Raw genomic sequence first — 16,386 nt, forward strand, 5'->3', positions numbered from 1 at the left:
GTTGTCTCTCTTTATGTAGTGTTGTGGTCTCTCTTTATGTAGTGTTGTGGTCTCTCTTTATGTAGTGTTGTGGTCTCTCTTTATGTAGTGTTGTGTTGTCTCTCTTTATGTAGTGTTGTGGTGTCTCTCTTTATGTAGTGTTGTGGTCTCTCTTTATGTAGTGTTGTGGTCTCTCTTTATGTAGTGTTGTGGTCTCTCTTTATGTAGTGTTGTGGTGTCTCTCTTTATGTAGTGTTGTGTTGTCTCTCTTTATGTAGTGTTGTGTTGTCTCTCTTTATGTAGTGTTGTGTTGTCTCTCTTTATGTAGTGTTGTGGTCTCTCTTGTTGTGATGTGTTGTCTCTCTTTATGTAGTGTTGTGTTGTCTCTCTTTATGTAGTGTTGTGGTGTCTCTCTTTATGCAGTGTTGTGGTGTCTCTCTTTATGTAGTGTTGTGGTCTCTCTTTATGTAGTGTTGTGGTCTCTCTTTATGTAGTGTTGTTGTCTCTCTTTATGTAGTGTTGTGGTCTCTCTTTATGTAGTGTTGTGGTCTCTCTTTATGTAGTGTTGTGGTCTCTCTTTATGTAGTGTTGTGGTCTCTCTTTATGTAGTGTTGTGGTCTCTCTTTATGTAGTGTTGTGGTCTCTCTTTATGTAGTGTTGTGGTCTCTCTTTATGTAGTGTTGTGGTCTCTCTTTATGTAGTGTTGTGTTGTCTCTCTTTATGTAGTGTTGTGGTGTCTCTTTATGTAGTGTTGTGGTCTCTCTTTATGTAGTGTTGTGGTGTCTCTCTTTATGTAGTGTTGTGTTGTCTCTCTTTATGTAGTGTTGTGGTCTCTCTTTATGTAGTGTTGTGGTGTCTCTCTTTATGTAGTGTTGTGGTCTCTCTTTATGTAGTGTTGTGGTCTCTCTTTATGTAGTGTTGTGGTCTCTCTTTATGTAGTGTTGTGGTCTCTCTTTATGTAGTGTTGTGTTGTCTCTCTTTATGTAGTGTTGTGGTGTCTCTTTATGTAGTGTTGTGGTCTCTCTTTATGTAGTGTTGTGGTGTCTCTCTTTATGTAGTGTTGTGTTGTCTCTCTTTATGTAGTGTTGTGGTCTCTCTTTATGTAGTGTTGTGGTGTCTCTCTTTATGTAGTGTTGTGTTGTCTCTCTTTATGTAGTGTTGTGGTCTCTCTTTATGTAGTGTTGTGGTCTCTCTTTATGTAGTGTTGTGGTCTCTCTTTATGTAGTGTTGTGTTGTCTCTCTTTATGTAGTGTTGTGGTGTCTCTTTATGTAGTGTTGTGGTCTCTCTTTATGTAGTGTTGTGGTGTCTCTCTTTATGTAGTGTTGTGTTGTCTCTCTTTATGTAGTGTTGTGGTCTCTCTTTATGTAGTGTTGTGGTCTCTCTTTATGTAGTGTTGTGGTCTCTCTTTATGTAGTGTTGTGGTCTCTCTTTATGTAGTGTTGTGGTCTCTCTTTATGTAGTGTTGTGGTCTCTCTTTATGTAGTGTTGTGGTGTCTCTCTTTATGTAGTGTTGTGTTGTCTCTCTTTATGTAGTGTTGTGGTCTCTCTTTATGTAGTGTTGTGGTCTCTCTTTATGTAGTGTTGTGGTCTCTCTTTATGTAGTGTTGTGGTCTCTCTTTATGTAGTGTTGTGGTCTCTCTTTATGTAGTGTTGTGGTGTCTCTCTTTATGTTGTGATGTGTTGTCTCTCTTTATGTAGTGTTGTGGTCTCTCTTTATGTAGTGTTGTGTTGTCTCTCTTTATGTAGTGTTGTGGTCTCTCTTTATGTAGTGTTGTGTTGTCTCTCTTTATGTTGTGATGTGTTGTCTCTCTTTATGTAGTGTTGTGGTCTCTCTTTATGTAGTGTTGTGGTCTCTCTTTATGTAGTGTTGTGGTCTCTCTTTATGTAGTGTTGTGGTCTCTCTTTATGTAGTGTTGTGGTCTCTCTTTATGTAGTGTTGTGGTCTCTCTTTATGTAGTGTTGTGGTCTCTCTTTATGTAGTGTTGTGGTCTCTCTTTATGTAGTGTTGTGGTGTCTCTCTTTATGTAGTGTTGTGGTGTCTCTCTTTATGTAGTGTTGTGTTGTCTCTCTTTATGTAGTGTTGTGGTCTCTCTTTATGTAGTGTTGTGGTCTCTCTTTATGTAGTGTTGTGGTCTCTCTTTATGTAGTGTTGTGGTCTCTCTTGTTGTGATGTGTTGTGGTCTCTCTTTATGTAGTGTTGTGGTCTCTCTTTATGTAGTGTTGTGGTCTCTCTTTATGTAGTGTTGTGGTCTCTCTTTATGTAGTGTTGTGGTCTCTCTTTATGTAGTGTTGTGGTCTCTCTTTATGTAGTGTTGTGGTCTCTCTTTATGTAGTGTTGTGGTGTCTCTCTTTATGTTGTGATGTGTTGTCTCTCTTTATGTAGTGTTGTGGTCTCTCTTTATGTAGTGTTGTGTTGTCTCTCTTTATGTAGTGTTGTGGTCTCTCTTTATGTAGTGTTGTGTTGTCTCTCTTTATGTTGTGATGTGTTGTCTCTCTTTATGTAGTGTTGTGGTCTCTCTTTATGTAGTGTTGTGGTCTCTCTTTATGTAGTGTTGTGGTCTCTCTTTATGTAGTGTTGTGGTCTCTCTTTATGTAGTGTTGTGGTCTCTCTTTATGTAGTGTTGTGGTCTCTCTTTATGTAGTGTTGTGGTCTCTCTTTATGTAGTGTCGTGGTCTCTCTTTATGTAGTGTTGTGTTGTCTCTCTTTATGTAGTGTTGTGGTCTCTCTTTATGTAGTGTTGTGGTCTCTCTTTATGTAGTGTTGTGGTCTCTCTTTATGTAGTGTTGTGGTCTCTCTTTATGTAGTGTTGTGGTCTCTCTTTATGTAGTGTTGTGGTCTCTCTTTATGTAGTGTTGTGGTCTCTCTTTATGTAGTGTTGTGGTCTCTCTTTATGTAGTGTTGTGGTCTCTCTTTATGTAGTGTTGTGGTCTCTCTTTATGTAGTGTTGTGTTGTCTCTCTTTATGTAGTGTTGTGTTGTCTCTCTTTATGTAGTGTTGTGGTCTCTCTTTATGTAGTGTTGTGGTCTCTCTTTATGTAGTGTTGTGGTCTCTCTTTATGTAGTGTTGTGTTGTCTCTCTTTATGTAGTGTTGTGGTCTCTCTTTATGTAGTGTTGTGGTCTCTCTTTATGTAGTGTTGTGGTCTCTCTTTATGTAGTGTTGTGTTGTCTCTCTTTATGTAGTGTTGTGTTGTCTCTCTTTATGTAGTGTTGTGTTGTCTCTCTTTATGTAGTGTTGTGGTCTCTCTTTATGTAGTGTTGTGGTCTCTCTTTATGCAGTGTTGTGGTGTCTCTCTTTATGTAGTGTTGTGGTCTCTCTTTATGTAGTGTTGTGGTCTCTCTTTATGTAGTGTTGTGGTCTCTCTTTATGTAGTGTCGTGGTCTCTCTTTATGTAGTGTTGTGTTGTCTCTCTTTATGTAGTGTTGTGGTCTCTCTTTATGTAGTGTTGTGGTCTCTCTTTATGTAGTGTCGTGGTCTCTCTTTATGTAGTGTTGTGGTCTCTCTTTATGTAGTGTTGTGTTGTCTCTCTTTATGTAGTGTTGTGTTGTCTCTCTTTATGTAGTGTTGTGGTCTCTCTTTATGTAGTGTTGTGGTCTCTCTTTATGTAGTGTTGTGGTGTCTCTCTTTATGTAGTGTCGTGTTGTCTCTCTTTATGTAGTGTTGTGGTCTCTCTTTATGTAGTGTTGTGGTCTCTCTTTATGTAGTGTTGTGGTCTCTCTTTATGTAGTGTTGTGGTCTCTCTTTATGTAGTGTTGTGGTCTCTCTTTATGTAGTGTTGTGGTCTCTCTTTATGTAGTGTTGTGGTCTCTCTTTATGTAGTGTTGTGGTCTCTCTTTATGTAGTGTTGTGGTCTCTCTTTATGTAGTGTTGTGGTGTCTCTTTATGTAGTGTTGTGGTGTCTCTCTTTATGTAGTGTTGTGGTCTCTCTTTATGTAGTGTTGTGGTCTCTCTTTATGTAGTGTTGTGGTCTCTCTTTATGTAGTGTTGTGGTCTCTCTTTATGTAGTGTTGTGGTCTCTCTTTATGTAGTGTTGTGGTCTCTCTTTATGTAGTGTTGTGGTGTCTCTCTTTATGTAGTGTTGTGGTCTCTCTTTATGTAGTGTTGTGGTCTCTCTTTATGTAGTGTTGTGGTCTCTCTTTATGTAGTGTTGTGTTGTCTCTCTTTATGTAGTGTTGTGGTCTCTCTTTATGTAGTGTTGTGTTGTCTCTCTTTATGTAGTGTTGTGGTCTCTCTTTATGTAGTGTTGTGGTGTCTCTCTTTATGTAGTGTTGTGGTCTCTCTTTATGTAGTGTTGTGGTGTCTCTCTTTATGTAGTGTTGTGGTCTCTCTTTATGTAGTGTTGTGGTCTCTCTCTTTATGTAGTGTTGTGGTCTCTCTTTATGTAGTGTTGTGGTCTCTCTTTATGTAGTGTAGTGTTGTCTCTCTTTATGTAGTGTTGTGGTCTCTCTTTATGTAGTGTTGTGGTCTCTCTTTATGTAGTGTTGTGGTCTCTCTTTATGTAGTGTTGTGGTCTCTCTTTATGTAGTGTTGTGGTGTCTCTCTTTATGTAGTGTTGTGGTCTCTCTTTATGTAGTGTTGTGGTCTCTCTTTATGTAGTGTTGTGGTCTCTCTTTATGTAGTGTTGTGTTGTCTCTCTTTATGTAGTGTTGTGGTCTCTCTTTATGTAGTGTTGTGTTGTCTCTCTTTATGTAGTGTTGTGGTGTCTCTCTTTATGTAGTGTTGTGGTCTCTCTTTATGTAGTGTTGTGGTCTCTCTCTTTATGTAGTGTTGTGGTCTCTCTTTATGTAGTGTTGTGGTCTCTCTTTATGTAGTGTAGTGTTGTCTCTCTTTATGTAGTGTTGTGGTCTCTCTTTATGTAGTGTTGTGGTCTCTCTTTATGTAGTGTTGTGTTGTCTCTCTTTATGTAGTGTTGTGGTCTCTCTTTATGTAGTGTAGTGTTGTCTCTCTTTATGTAGTGTAGTGTTGTCTCTCTTTATGTAGTGTTGTGGTCTCTCTTTATGTAGTGTTGTGGTCTCTCTTTATGTAGTGTTGTGTTGTCTCTCTTTATGTAGTGTTGTGGTCTCTCTTTATGTAGTGTTGTGGTCTCTCTTTATGTAGTGTAGTGTTGTCTCTCTTTATGTAGTGTTGTGGTCTCTCTTTATGTAGTGTTGTGGTCTCTCTTTATGTAGTGTTGTGGTCTCTCTTTATGTAGTGTTGTGGTGTCTCTCTTTATGTAGTGTTGTGGTGTCTCTCTTTATGTAGTGTTGTGGTCTCTCTTTATGTAGTGTTGTGGTGTCTCTTTATGTAGTGTTGTGGTGTCTCTCTTTATGTAGTGTTGTGGTCTCTCTTTATGTAGTGTTGTGGTCTCTCTTTATGTAGTGTAGTGTTGTCTCTCTTTATGTAGTGTTGTGGTCTCTCTTTATGTAGTGTTGTGGTCTCTCTTTATGTAGTGTTGTGGTCTCTCTTTATGTAGTGTTGTGGTGTCTCTCTTTATGTAGTGTTGTGGTCTCTCTTTATGTAGTGTTGTGGTCTCTCTTTATGTAGTGTTGTGGTCTCTCTTTATGTAGTGTTGTGGTCTCTCTTTATGTAGTGTTGTGGTCTCTCTTTATGTAGTGTTGTGGTCTCTCTTTATGTAGTGTTGTGGTCTCTCTTTATGTAGTGTTGTGGTCTCTCTTTATGTAGTGTTGTGGTCTCTCTTTATGTAGTGTTGTGGTGTCTCTCTTTATGTAGTGTTGTGGTCTCTCTTTATGTAGTGTTGTGGTCTCTCTTTATGTAGTGTTGTGGTCTCTCTTTATGTAGTGTTGTGTTGTCTCTCTTTATGTAGTGTTGTGGTCTCTCTTTATGTAGTGTTGTGTTGTCTCTCTTTATGTAGTGTTGTGGTGTCTCTCTTTATGTAGTGTTGTGGTCTCTCTTTATGTAGTGTTGTGGTCTCTCTCTTTATGTAGTGTTGTGGTCTCTCTTTATGTAGTGTTGTGGTCTCTCTTTATGTAGTGTAGTGTTGTCTCTCTTTATGTAGTGTTGTGGTCTCTCTTTATGTAGTGTTGTGGTCTCTCTTTATGTAGTGTTGTGTTGTCTCTCTTTATGTAGTGTTGTGGTCTCTCTTTATGTAGTGTAGTGTTGTCTCTCTTTATGTAGTGTAGTGTTGTCTCTCTTTATGTAGTGTTGTGGTCTCTCTTTATGTAGTGTTGTGGTCTCTCTTTATGTAGTGTTGTGTTGTCTCTCTTTATGTAGTGTTGTGGTCTCTCTTTATGTAGTGTTGTGGTCTCTCTTTATGTAGTGTAGTGTTGTCTCTCTTTATGTAGTGTTGTGGTCTCTCTTTATGTAGTGTTGTGGTCTCTCTTTATGTAGTGTTGTGGTCTCTCTTTATGTAGTGTTGTGGTGTCTCTCTTTATGTAGTGTTGTGGTGTCTCTCTTTATGTAGTGTTGTGGTCTCTCTTTATGTAGTGTTGTGGTGTCTCTTTATGTAGTGTTGTGGTGTCTCTCTTTATGTAGTGTTGTGGTCTCTCTTTATGTAGTGTTGTGGTCTCTCTTTATGTAGTGTAGTGTTGTCTCTCTTTATGTAGTGTTGTGGTCTCTCTTTATGTAGTGTTGTGGTCTCTCTTTATGTAGTGTTGTGGTCTCTCTTTATGTAGTGTTGTGGTGTCTCTCTTTATGTAGTGTTGTGGTCTCTCTTTATGTAGTGTTGTGGTCTCTCTTTATGTAGTGTTGTGGTCTCTCTTTATGTAGTGTTGTGGTCTCTCTTTATGTAGTGTTGTGGTCTCTCTCTTTATGTAGTGTTGTGGTCTCTCTCTTTATGTAGTGTTGTGGTCTCTCTTTATGTAGTGTTGTGGTCTCTCTTTATGTAGTGTTGTGGTGTCTCTTTATGTAGTGTTGTGTTCTCTCTTTATGTAGTGTTGTGGTCTCTCTTTATGTAGTGTTGTGGTCTCTCTCTTTATGTAGTGTTGTGGTCTCTCTTTATGTAGTGTTGTGGTCTCTCTTTATGTAGTGTTGTGGTCTCTCTCTTTATGTAGTGTTGTGGTCTCTCTCTTTATGTAGTGTTGTGGTCTCTCTTTATGTAGTGTTGTGGTCTCTCTTTATGTAGTGTTGTGGTCTCTCTCTTTATGTAGTGTTGTGGTCTCTCTTTAGGTAGTGTTGTGGTCTCTCTTTATGTAGTGTTGTGGTCTCTCTTTATGTAGTGTTGTGGTCTCTCTTTATGTAGTGTTGTGGTCTCTCTTTATGTAGTGTTGTGGTCTCTCTTTATGTAGTGTTGTGGTCTCTCTTTATGTAGTGTTGTGGTCTCTCTTTATGTAGTGTTGTGGTCTCTCTTTATGTAGTGTTGTGGTCTCTCTTTATGTAGTGTTGTGGTCTCTCTTTATGTAGTGTTGTGGTCTCTCTTTATGTAGTGTTGTGGTCTCTCTTTATGTAGTGTTGTGGTCTCTCTTTATGTAGTGTTGTGGTCTCTCTTTATGTAGTGTTGTGGTCTCTCTTTATGTAGTGTTGTGGTCTCTCTTTATGTAGTGTTGTGGTCTCTCTTTATGTAGTGTTGTGGTCTCTCTTTATGTAGTGTTGTGGTCTCTCTTTATGTAGTGTTGTGGTCTCTCTTTATGTAGTGTTGTCTCTCTTTATGTAGTGTTGTGGTCTCTCTTTATGTAGTGTTGTGGTCTCTCTTTATGTAGTGTTGTCTCTCTTTATGTAGTGTTGTGGTCTCTCTTTATGTAGTGTTGTCTCTCTTTATGTAGTGTTGTGGTCTCTCTTTATGTAGTGTTGTGGTCTCTCTTTATGTAGTGTTGTCTCTCTTTATGTAGTGTTGTGGTCTCTCTTTATGTAGTGTTGTGGTCTCTCTTTATGTAGTGTTGTGGTCTCTCTTTATGTAGTGTTGTGGTCTCTCTTTATGTAGTGTTGTGGTCTCTCTTTATGTAGTGTTGTGGTCTCTCTTTATGTAGTGTTGTGGTCTCTCTTTATGTAGTGTTGTGGTCTCTCTTTATGTAGTGTTGTGGTCTCTCTCTTTATGTAGTGTTGTGGTCTCTCTCTTTATGTAGTGTTGTGGTCTCTCTTTATGTAGTGTTGTGGTCTCTCTTTATGTAGTGTTGTGGTCTCTCTTTATGTAGTGTTGTGGTCTCTCTTGTTGTTTTGTCCTGTATTTTGATTGAATTTATTTTGTATTTTTAATCCCAGCCCCCGTCCCCCCGTCCCCCCGTCCCCCCGTCCCCCCGTCCCCCCGTCCCCCTGTCCCCCCGTCCCCGCAGGAGGTCTTTTGCCTTCCGGTACGCTGTCGTAGTGAATAAGAATTGTTCCTAATTAACTGACTTGCCTCATAAAAATAAAGGTTAAATAAAAAAGTTACAATATATATATATATATATATTTTTTTTTTACCTAGCTCGTATCAAATTGTAAATTAGAGTACATGGAGAATGGTGTTATTTCTATTGGAAGGAATAAAGTAGATTATTTTTCCACTTGGAACCAACAGGTTCCTTATTGATGGTTTCTTTGTGCTTAAAGGTGGTAGAACTATCAGGGAATTAAGACAAGGTCAGAATACACCACACCTCCGTTTTATCTCCAACCCCAAACGCCAAAACCTCGCCAGTTATCTCCCCCCATTGCTTCATTTCAAGGTCGGAATAGAGATTGTTAAAGTTTACGCGAGAGGTCTGAATTTCCCCCCATTAACCCTCATTCATATTATGGTTATGAGTTAAGGATTTCACAGATTATTAGAATCAAATATACCGTTAGATAGAATACCAATAGCTTGTTTTGAATTTGATAAAATATATACTTTTTTTCAAATGGCCTGCAGTAAAAAGACAACCTTATACAAGCCTGTTTATAATTCAACAGGCCTTGAAACTGATAATAAAATATCTGTGATGATTCTAAATGTAAATCAATCCGACTGTTTCAAAGGAATTTTTAATAGAGCTACACTTCCACCTGGTGGTAGAACCAGGAATTACACGGTGCATTCATATATTTACCATCAACGTGTCATATACACTGAAGTACTACCGTTCTATCTAAACACCTGTCATGGATTATTCATCTTGACAATAGCTTTAGTGGAAAGCTGAATACGACTGGCTGTACAGTACTTTTCCCTCTGTTAGAGGATGTGACGATCGTAAACACTGTCCATATATCCATGGGTTGTATTTCTTGGAGGGACACATTATCTAGGTCCTAAAATAATGTTGCTGTTTCTAAAGTATCTGTAAAACTATATTCTACTTGTGTGTTATTCAACAGATAGATGAGGTCAATACATATTCCTCCTCTCTGTTATTCAACAGATAGATGAGGTCAATACATCCATTTTCTGGAGATTCATTGTCCCTCCTCTCTCTGTTATTCCTCCTCTCTCTGTTATTCCTCCTCTCTCTGTGTTATTCCTCCTCTCTCTGTTATTCCTCCTCTCTCTGTTATTCCTCCTCTCTCTGTTATTCCTCCTCTCTCTGTGTTATTCCTCCTCTCTCTGTTATTCCTCCTCTCTCTGTTATTCATCCTCTCTCTGTTATTCTTCCTCTCTGTTATTCCTCCTCTCTCTGTTATTCCTCCACTCTGTTATTCCTCCTCTCTCTGTTATTCCTCCTCTCTCTGTTATTCCTTCTCTCTCTCTGTTATTCCTCCTCTCTCTGTTATTCCTCCTCTCTCTCTGTTATTCCTCCTCTCTCTCTGTTATTCCTCCCCTCTCTGTTATTCCTCCTCTCTCTCTGTTATTACTCCCCTCTCTCTGTTATTCCTGCTCTCTCTGTTATTCCTCCTCTCTCTGTTATTCCTCCTCTCTCTCTGTTATTCCTCCTCTCTCTCTGTTATTCCTCCCCTCTCTGTTATTCCTCCTCTCTCTCTGTTATTACTCCCCTCTCTCTGTTATTCCTGCTCTCTCTGTTATTCCTCCTCTCTCTGTTATTCCTCCTCCTCTCTGTTATTCGTCCTCTCTCTGTTATTCCTCCTCTCTCTGTTATTCCTCCTCTCTCTGTGTTATTCCTCCTCTCTCTGTTATTCCTCCTCTCTCTGTTATTCATCCTCTCCCTGTTATTCTTCCTCTCTGGTATTCCTCCTCTCTCTGTTATTCCTCCTCTCTCTGTTATTCCTCCTCTCTCTGTTATTCCTCCTCTCTCTCTGTTATTCCTCCTCTCTCTGTTATTCCTCCTCTTTCTGTTATTCCTCCTCTCTCTGTGTTATTCCTCCTCTCTCTGTGTTATTCCTCCTCTCTCTGTTATTCCTCCTCTCTCTGTTATTCCTCCTCTCTCTCTGTTATTCCTCCTCTCTCTGTTATTCATCCTCTCTCTGTTATTCTTCCTCTCTGTTATTCCTCCTCTCTCTGTGTTATTCCTCCACTCTGTTATTCCTCCTCTCTCTGTTATTCCTCCTCTCTCTGTTATTCCTCCTCTCTCTCTGTTATTCCTCCTCTCTCTGTTATTCCTCCTCTCTCTCTGTTATTCCTCCTCTCTCTGTTATTCCTCCACTCTGTTATTCCTCCTCTCTCTGTTATTCCTCCTCTCTCTCTGTTATTCCTCCTCTCTCTGTTATTCCTCCTCTCTCTGTTATTCCTCCTCCTCTCTGTTATTCCTCCTCTCTCTGTGTTATTCCTCCTCTCTCTGTTATTCCTCCTCTCTCTGTTATTCCTCCTCTCTCTCTGTTATTCCTCCTCTCTCTGTTATTCCTCCTCTCTGTTATTCCTCCTCTCTCTCTGTTATTCCTCCTCTCTCTGTTATTCCTCCACTCTGTTATTCCTCCACTCTGTTATTCTTCCTCTCTGTTATTCCTCCTCTCTCTCTGTTATTACTCCTCCTCTCTGTTATTCCTCCTCTCTCTCTGTTATTCCTCCTCTCTCTCTGTTATTCCTCCTCTCTCTGTTATTCCTCCTCTCTCTCTGTTATTCCTCCTCTCTGTTATTCCTCCTCTCTCTGTTATTCATCCTCTCTCTGTTATTCCTCCTCTCTCTGTTATTCCTCCTCTCTCTCTGTTATTCCTCCTCTATGTTTTCCTCCTCTCTCTGTTATTCCTCCTCTATGTTTTCCTCCTCTCTCTGTTATTCCTCCTCTCCGTTATTCCTCCTCTCTCTCTGTTAATTCCTCCTCTCTCTGTTAAGACAAGATTATATCAGAGCTCTGTTCCCTGTGAGGGGGTGGTACTGTGCAATTGCATCCAAAATGGCACCCTATTCCCTACATTGTGCTCTACCATTGGTCCTGGTCAAAAGTAGTGCACTAAATAGGGAATAGGGTGCCATTTGGGACAGACACTTTGTCTTTGTCTCGATTGCATGGGGCAGGTAATAACAGCATGGATGCTGGGAAGGTAATTCATTAACTATGACCCTGCAAGACTTTTTAAGTGCATCATCAAAATGATGGTGGGTCAGCAGCAGCATCGGTGTGTGTGTGTGTGTGTGTGTGTGTGTGTGTGTGTGTGTGTGTGTGTGTGTGTGTGTGTGTGTGTGTGTGTGTGTGTGTGTGTGTGTGTGTGTGTGTGTGTGTGTGTGTGTGTGTCTGTGTGTGTGTGTCTGTGTGTGTGTGGGACACCCTGTCTGCTCCCTGTGCGTGATGCCTGGACTCAGGGCTTCCTTCTCCAGGCAGCGCTGACAACCATCCCATAATCATCTGAGGCATCTCATTACAGCACCGTCCTTATCAGATTCACCCTTTACAGCTAATGGTGTTAAGAAACACACTCACTCACACACACACATATACAGAAATGCAGGCAGATATGCAGGCACGGCCGCACGCATGTACAGGCACGTTCAAGCTACATCAGGCTAAATTAACCAGATCACAGCAACATCAGGCTAAATTAACCAGATCACAGCAACATCAGGCTAAATTAACCAGATCACAGCAACATCAGGCTAAATTAACCAGATCACAGCAACATCAGGCTAAATTAATCAGAGCACAGCAACATCAGGCTAAATTAAACAGATCACAGCAACATCAGGCTAAATTAACCAGATCACAGCAACATCAGGCTAAATTAACCAGAGCAGAGCAATATCAGGCTAAATTAACCAGATCACAGCAACATCAGGCTAAATTAACCAGATCACAGCAACATCAGGCTAAATTAACCAGATCACAGCAACATCAGGCTAAATTAACCAGATCACAGCAACATCAGGCTAAATTAAACAGATCACAGCAACATCAGGCTAAATTAACCAGATCACAGCAACATCACCTGTAATTATATAGATATGGAGCCTCCACAGAGGACCTGTAATTATATAGATATGGAGCCTCCACAGAGGACCTGTAATTATATAGATATGGAGCCTCCACAGAGGACCTGTAGATTATATAGATATGGAGCCTCCACAGAGGACCTGTAATTATATAGATATGGAGCCTCCACAGAGGACCTGTAATAATATAGCTATGGAGCCTCCACAGAGGACCTGTAATTATATAGATATGGAGCCTCCACAGAGGACCTGTAATTATACATATATGGAGCCTCCACAGAGGACCTGTAATTATATAGATATGGAGCCTCCACAGAGGACCTGTAATTATATAGATATGGAGCCTCCACAGAGGACCTGTAATTATATAGATATGGAGCCTCCACAGAGGACCTGTAATTATATAGATATGGAGCCTCCACAGAGGACCTGTAATTATATAGATATGGAGCCTCCACAGAGGACCTGTAGATTATATAGATATGGAGCCTCCACAGAGGACCTGTAATTATATAGATATGGAGCCTCCACAGAGACCTGTAATTATATAGATATGGAGCCTCCACAGAGGACCTGTAATTATATAGATATGGAGCCTCCACAGAGGACCTGTAATTATATAGATATGGAGCCTCCACAGAGGACCTGTAGATTATATAGATATGGAGCCACCCTAGATTTGGTCCCTGATGGGGCACTTGGCAGTCACTATAACACAAAAATAACAAAAACATTTTTAACACATTATTTCGATTCCATACCAAATTAAGTGACTTGTCTTTCTGATGCAGTTGGAACTGAGTTGATATCCCATAGTGTTCCAAAGGTAGAGCTAAAAGCCTGATAGCACCTTGGCTCGTATCGCTCGTTTCGCTCTTGTCGCTCGTTTCGCTCGGTTTCGCTCGTATCGCTCGTTTCGCTCTTGTCTCTCGTGTCGCTCGTTTCGCTCGTGTCTCTCGTGTCTCTCGTGTCTCTCGTATCGCTCGTGTCTCTCGTGTCTCTCGTATCGCTCGTGTCTCTCGTGTCTCTCGTATCGCTCGTGTCTCTCGTGTCTCTCGTGTCGCTCGTATCGCTCGTTTCGCTCGTTTCTCTCGTATCGCTCGTTTCGCTCGTTTCTCTCGTATCGCTCGTTTCGCTCGTTTCGCTCGTATCGCTCGTTTCGCTCGTTTCGCTCGTGTCGCTGCTATCGCTCCTATCGCTCGTATCGGGGCTGTTTTAGGTTATACTGATACATCAAATTAGCTCATTGGCCAATTCCTCATCCTCTGAGTATCACAGAAACACATTCAATGAATAATAGACAAATGTTTGTGATAAGTTGCTCTGAATGAAATTGGTCCAATTTTATGGGTTAATATCTGTTGGGGCTTTTAGGGTTCAACAGGTTTCTCTCACTTTCTGCATGTGTGACAATATGTTTCTCTCTCGTCTAGTACAAATCAAAGACAGAGGGAGGTTAAATAATCCCTTTTTAATTTATTTTCTGTGCTATTATAAATATATTCCTCTGCCTTTGACACACACTGTGTCCCAAATGACATCCCTATACCCTAAATATATGGATAGGGAATAGGATGCCATTTTGGATACATCCCTCAGTCTCTCTGTGGAAGGCGTCGGTTGACCGGGTTCTGTATGGAACCTGTTGTTATTACACCTGATGTGACGTGGATGAGCTGCACTGGAAGAGTTGGGACTTCTGACCACTCTACAACCTGTCAACACTGAAAGGGTGTGTGTGTGTGTGTGTGTGTGTGTGTGTGTGTGTGTGTGTGTGTGTGTGTGTGTGTGTGTGCGTGTGCGTGTGCGTGTGCGTGCGTGCGTGCGTGCGTGCGTGCGTGCGTGACCTCCCTCTGACTACTCTCTGACTCTTCAGACATCCTTTCCATTCCCTGACTGAGAAATCCTTTTCCTACCAAGTGGATATATTTCTTACATAGTAGATATATATTTCCTGATGCTGTTTTCTAAAGTGCATATGTTTTCTCATCCTGTCTGGTGGATAGAGTGCCGTTCTCTAGGTCGTTAAAGGACACCGTCTTTTATGTCCTACTGATGTGAAGAGGGATTCATTATATCTGTATCTAAAGGTAACTTTGCCTGGGAAAAAAATGGTGTAGATAAGGAGGTGGACGAAGAGTAGACAGGTTCCTTTATTAAGAGGGTATATGGAGGGTATATATAGGGGTATATATAGGGGTATATAGAGGGGTATATAGAGGGGTATATAGAGGGGTATATGGAGGGGTATATGGAGGGTATATATAGGGGTATATAGAGGGGTATATAGAGGGGTATATGGAGGGTATATAGAGGGGTATATGGAGGGTATATACAGGGGGTATATAGAGGGGTTTATAGAGGGGTATATAGAGGGGTATATGGAGGGTATATAGAGGGGTATATGGAGGGTATATATAGGGGTATATATAGGGGTATATAGAGGGGTATATAGAGGGGTATATTGAGGGTATATATAGGGGTATATATAGGGGTTTATAGAGGGGTATATAGAGGGGTATATTGAGGGTATATTTAGGTGTATATATAGGGGTTTATAGAGGGGTATATAGAGGGGTATATAAAGGGGTAGATATAGGGGTATACAGAGGGTATATAGAGGGTATATAGAGGGGTATATAGAGGAGTAAATAAAGGGGTATATATAGGGGTATACAAAGGGTATATAGAGGGGTTATATAGGGGTATTTAGAGGGTATATATAGGGGTATATAGAGGGTATATAGAGGAGTATATAGAGGGGTATTTAGAGGATATATTTAGGGGTATATATAGGGGTTTATAGAGGGGTATATAGAGGGCATATAGCGGGTATATAGAGGGTATACAGAGGGGTATTTAGAGGGTATATTGAGGGAATATAGAGGGGTATTTAGAGGGTATATAGGGCTATATAGAGGGGTATATAGAGGGGTTTATAGAGGGGTATATTGAGGGCATATAGAGGGGTATATATAGGGGTTTATAGAGGGGTATATAGCGGGTTTATGGAGGGTATACAGAGGGTATTTAGAGGGGCATATATAGGGGTATATAAAGGGTTATATAGAGTTGTATATAGAGGGGTATATAGAGTTGTATATAGAAGAGTATATAGAGGGGTATATATAGGGGCATATAGAGGGGTATATAGAAGGTATATAGATGGGTATTTAGAGGATATATAGAGGGGTATATAGAAGGCATATAGAGGGGTATTTAGAGGGTATATAGAGGGGTATATAGAAGGTATATAGAGGGGTATATAGAAGGTATATAGAGGGGTATTTAGAGGGTATATAGAGGGGTATTTAGAAGGTATGTAGAGGGGTATTTAGAGGGTATATAGAGGGGTATATAGAGGGGTATATAGAAGGTATATAGAGGGGTATTTAGAGGGTATATAGAGGGGTATATAGAGGGGTATTTAGAGGTGTATATGGAGGGGTATATAGAGGGGTATTGAGAGGGTATATAGAGGGGTATATAGAGGGGTATTTAGAGGGTATATAGAGGGGTATTTAGAGGGTATTTAGAGGGTATATAGAGGGGTATTTAGAGGGTATATAGAGGGGTATATAGATGGGTATGTATGTGGAAGTCGTTTTTATCTCGGTATTTCTGGGTAACAATTAATTACCTGTCTGTGATTGTTATTTATTACATTTTTCAAGCAATAATTTTGCTATAACTGTTGGGGAGTGGTCTGAGTGGGGGAAAGTGAAAGTAGCACTCTTATTGGCAGAGAGGTTTATTAGGTATGTCACCACGAGGGCCAAAACAGCTCTTACACTAAAAGGGCGTCATCATCATTTTCACAATTTCACATTTTTATTTCAACCTCAAAGTGTGGAAATATATATATATAATCTCAGCAAAAAAAGAAATGTCCCTTTTTCAGGGCCCTGTCTTTCAAAGATAATTCGTAAAAAAATCCAAATAACTTCACAGATCTTCATTGTGAAGGGTTTTACGGCTGTTTCCCATGCTTGTTCAATGAACCATAAACAATTAATGAACGTGCACCTGTGGAACGGTCGTTAAGAGCTTACATACGGTAGGCAATTAAGGTCACAGTTATGAAAACTTAGGACACTAAAGAGGCCTTTCTACTGACTCTGAAAAAACACCAAAAGAAAGATTCCCAGGGTCCCTGCTCATCTGCGTGAACGGGCCTTAGGCATGCTGCAAGGTGGCATGAGGACTGCAGATGTGGCCATGGCAATAAATTGCAATGTCCGTACTGTGAGACGCCTAAG

The sequence above is a fragment of the Oncorhynchus clarkii genome, chromosome 27 (assembly GCF_045791955.1).
Source record: "Oncorhynchus clarkii lewisi isolate Uvic-CL-2024 chromosome 27, UVic_Ocla_1.0, whole genome shotgun sequence".
Classification (NCBI taxonomy): domain Eukaryota; kingdom Metazoa; phylum Chordata; class Actinopteri; order Salmoniformes; family Salmonidae; genus Oncorhynchus; species Oncorhynchus clarkii.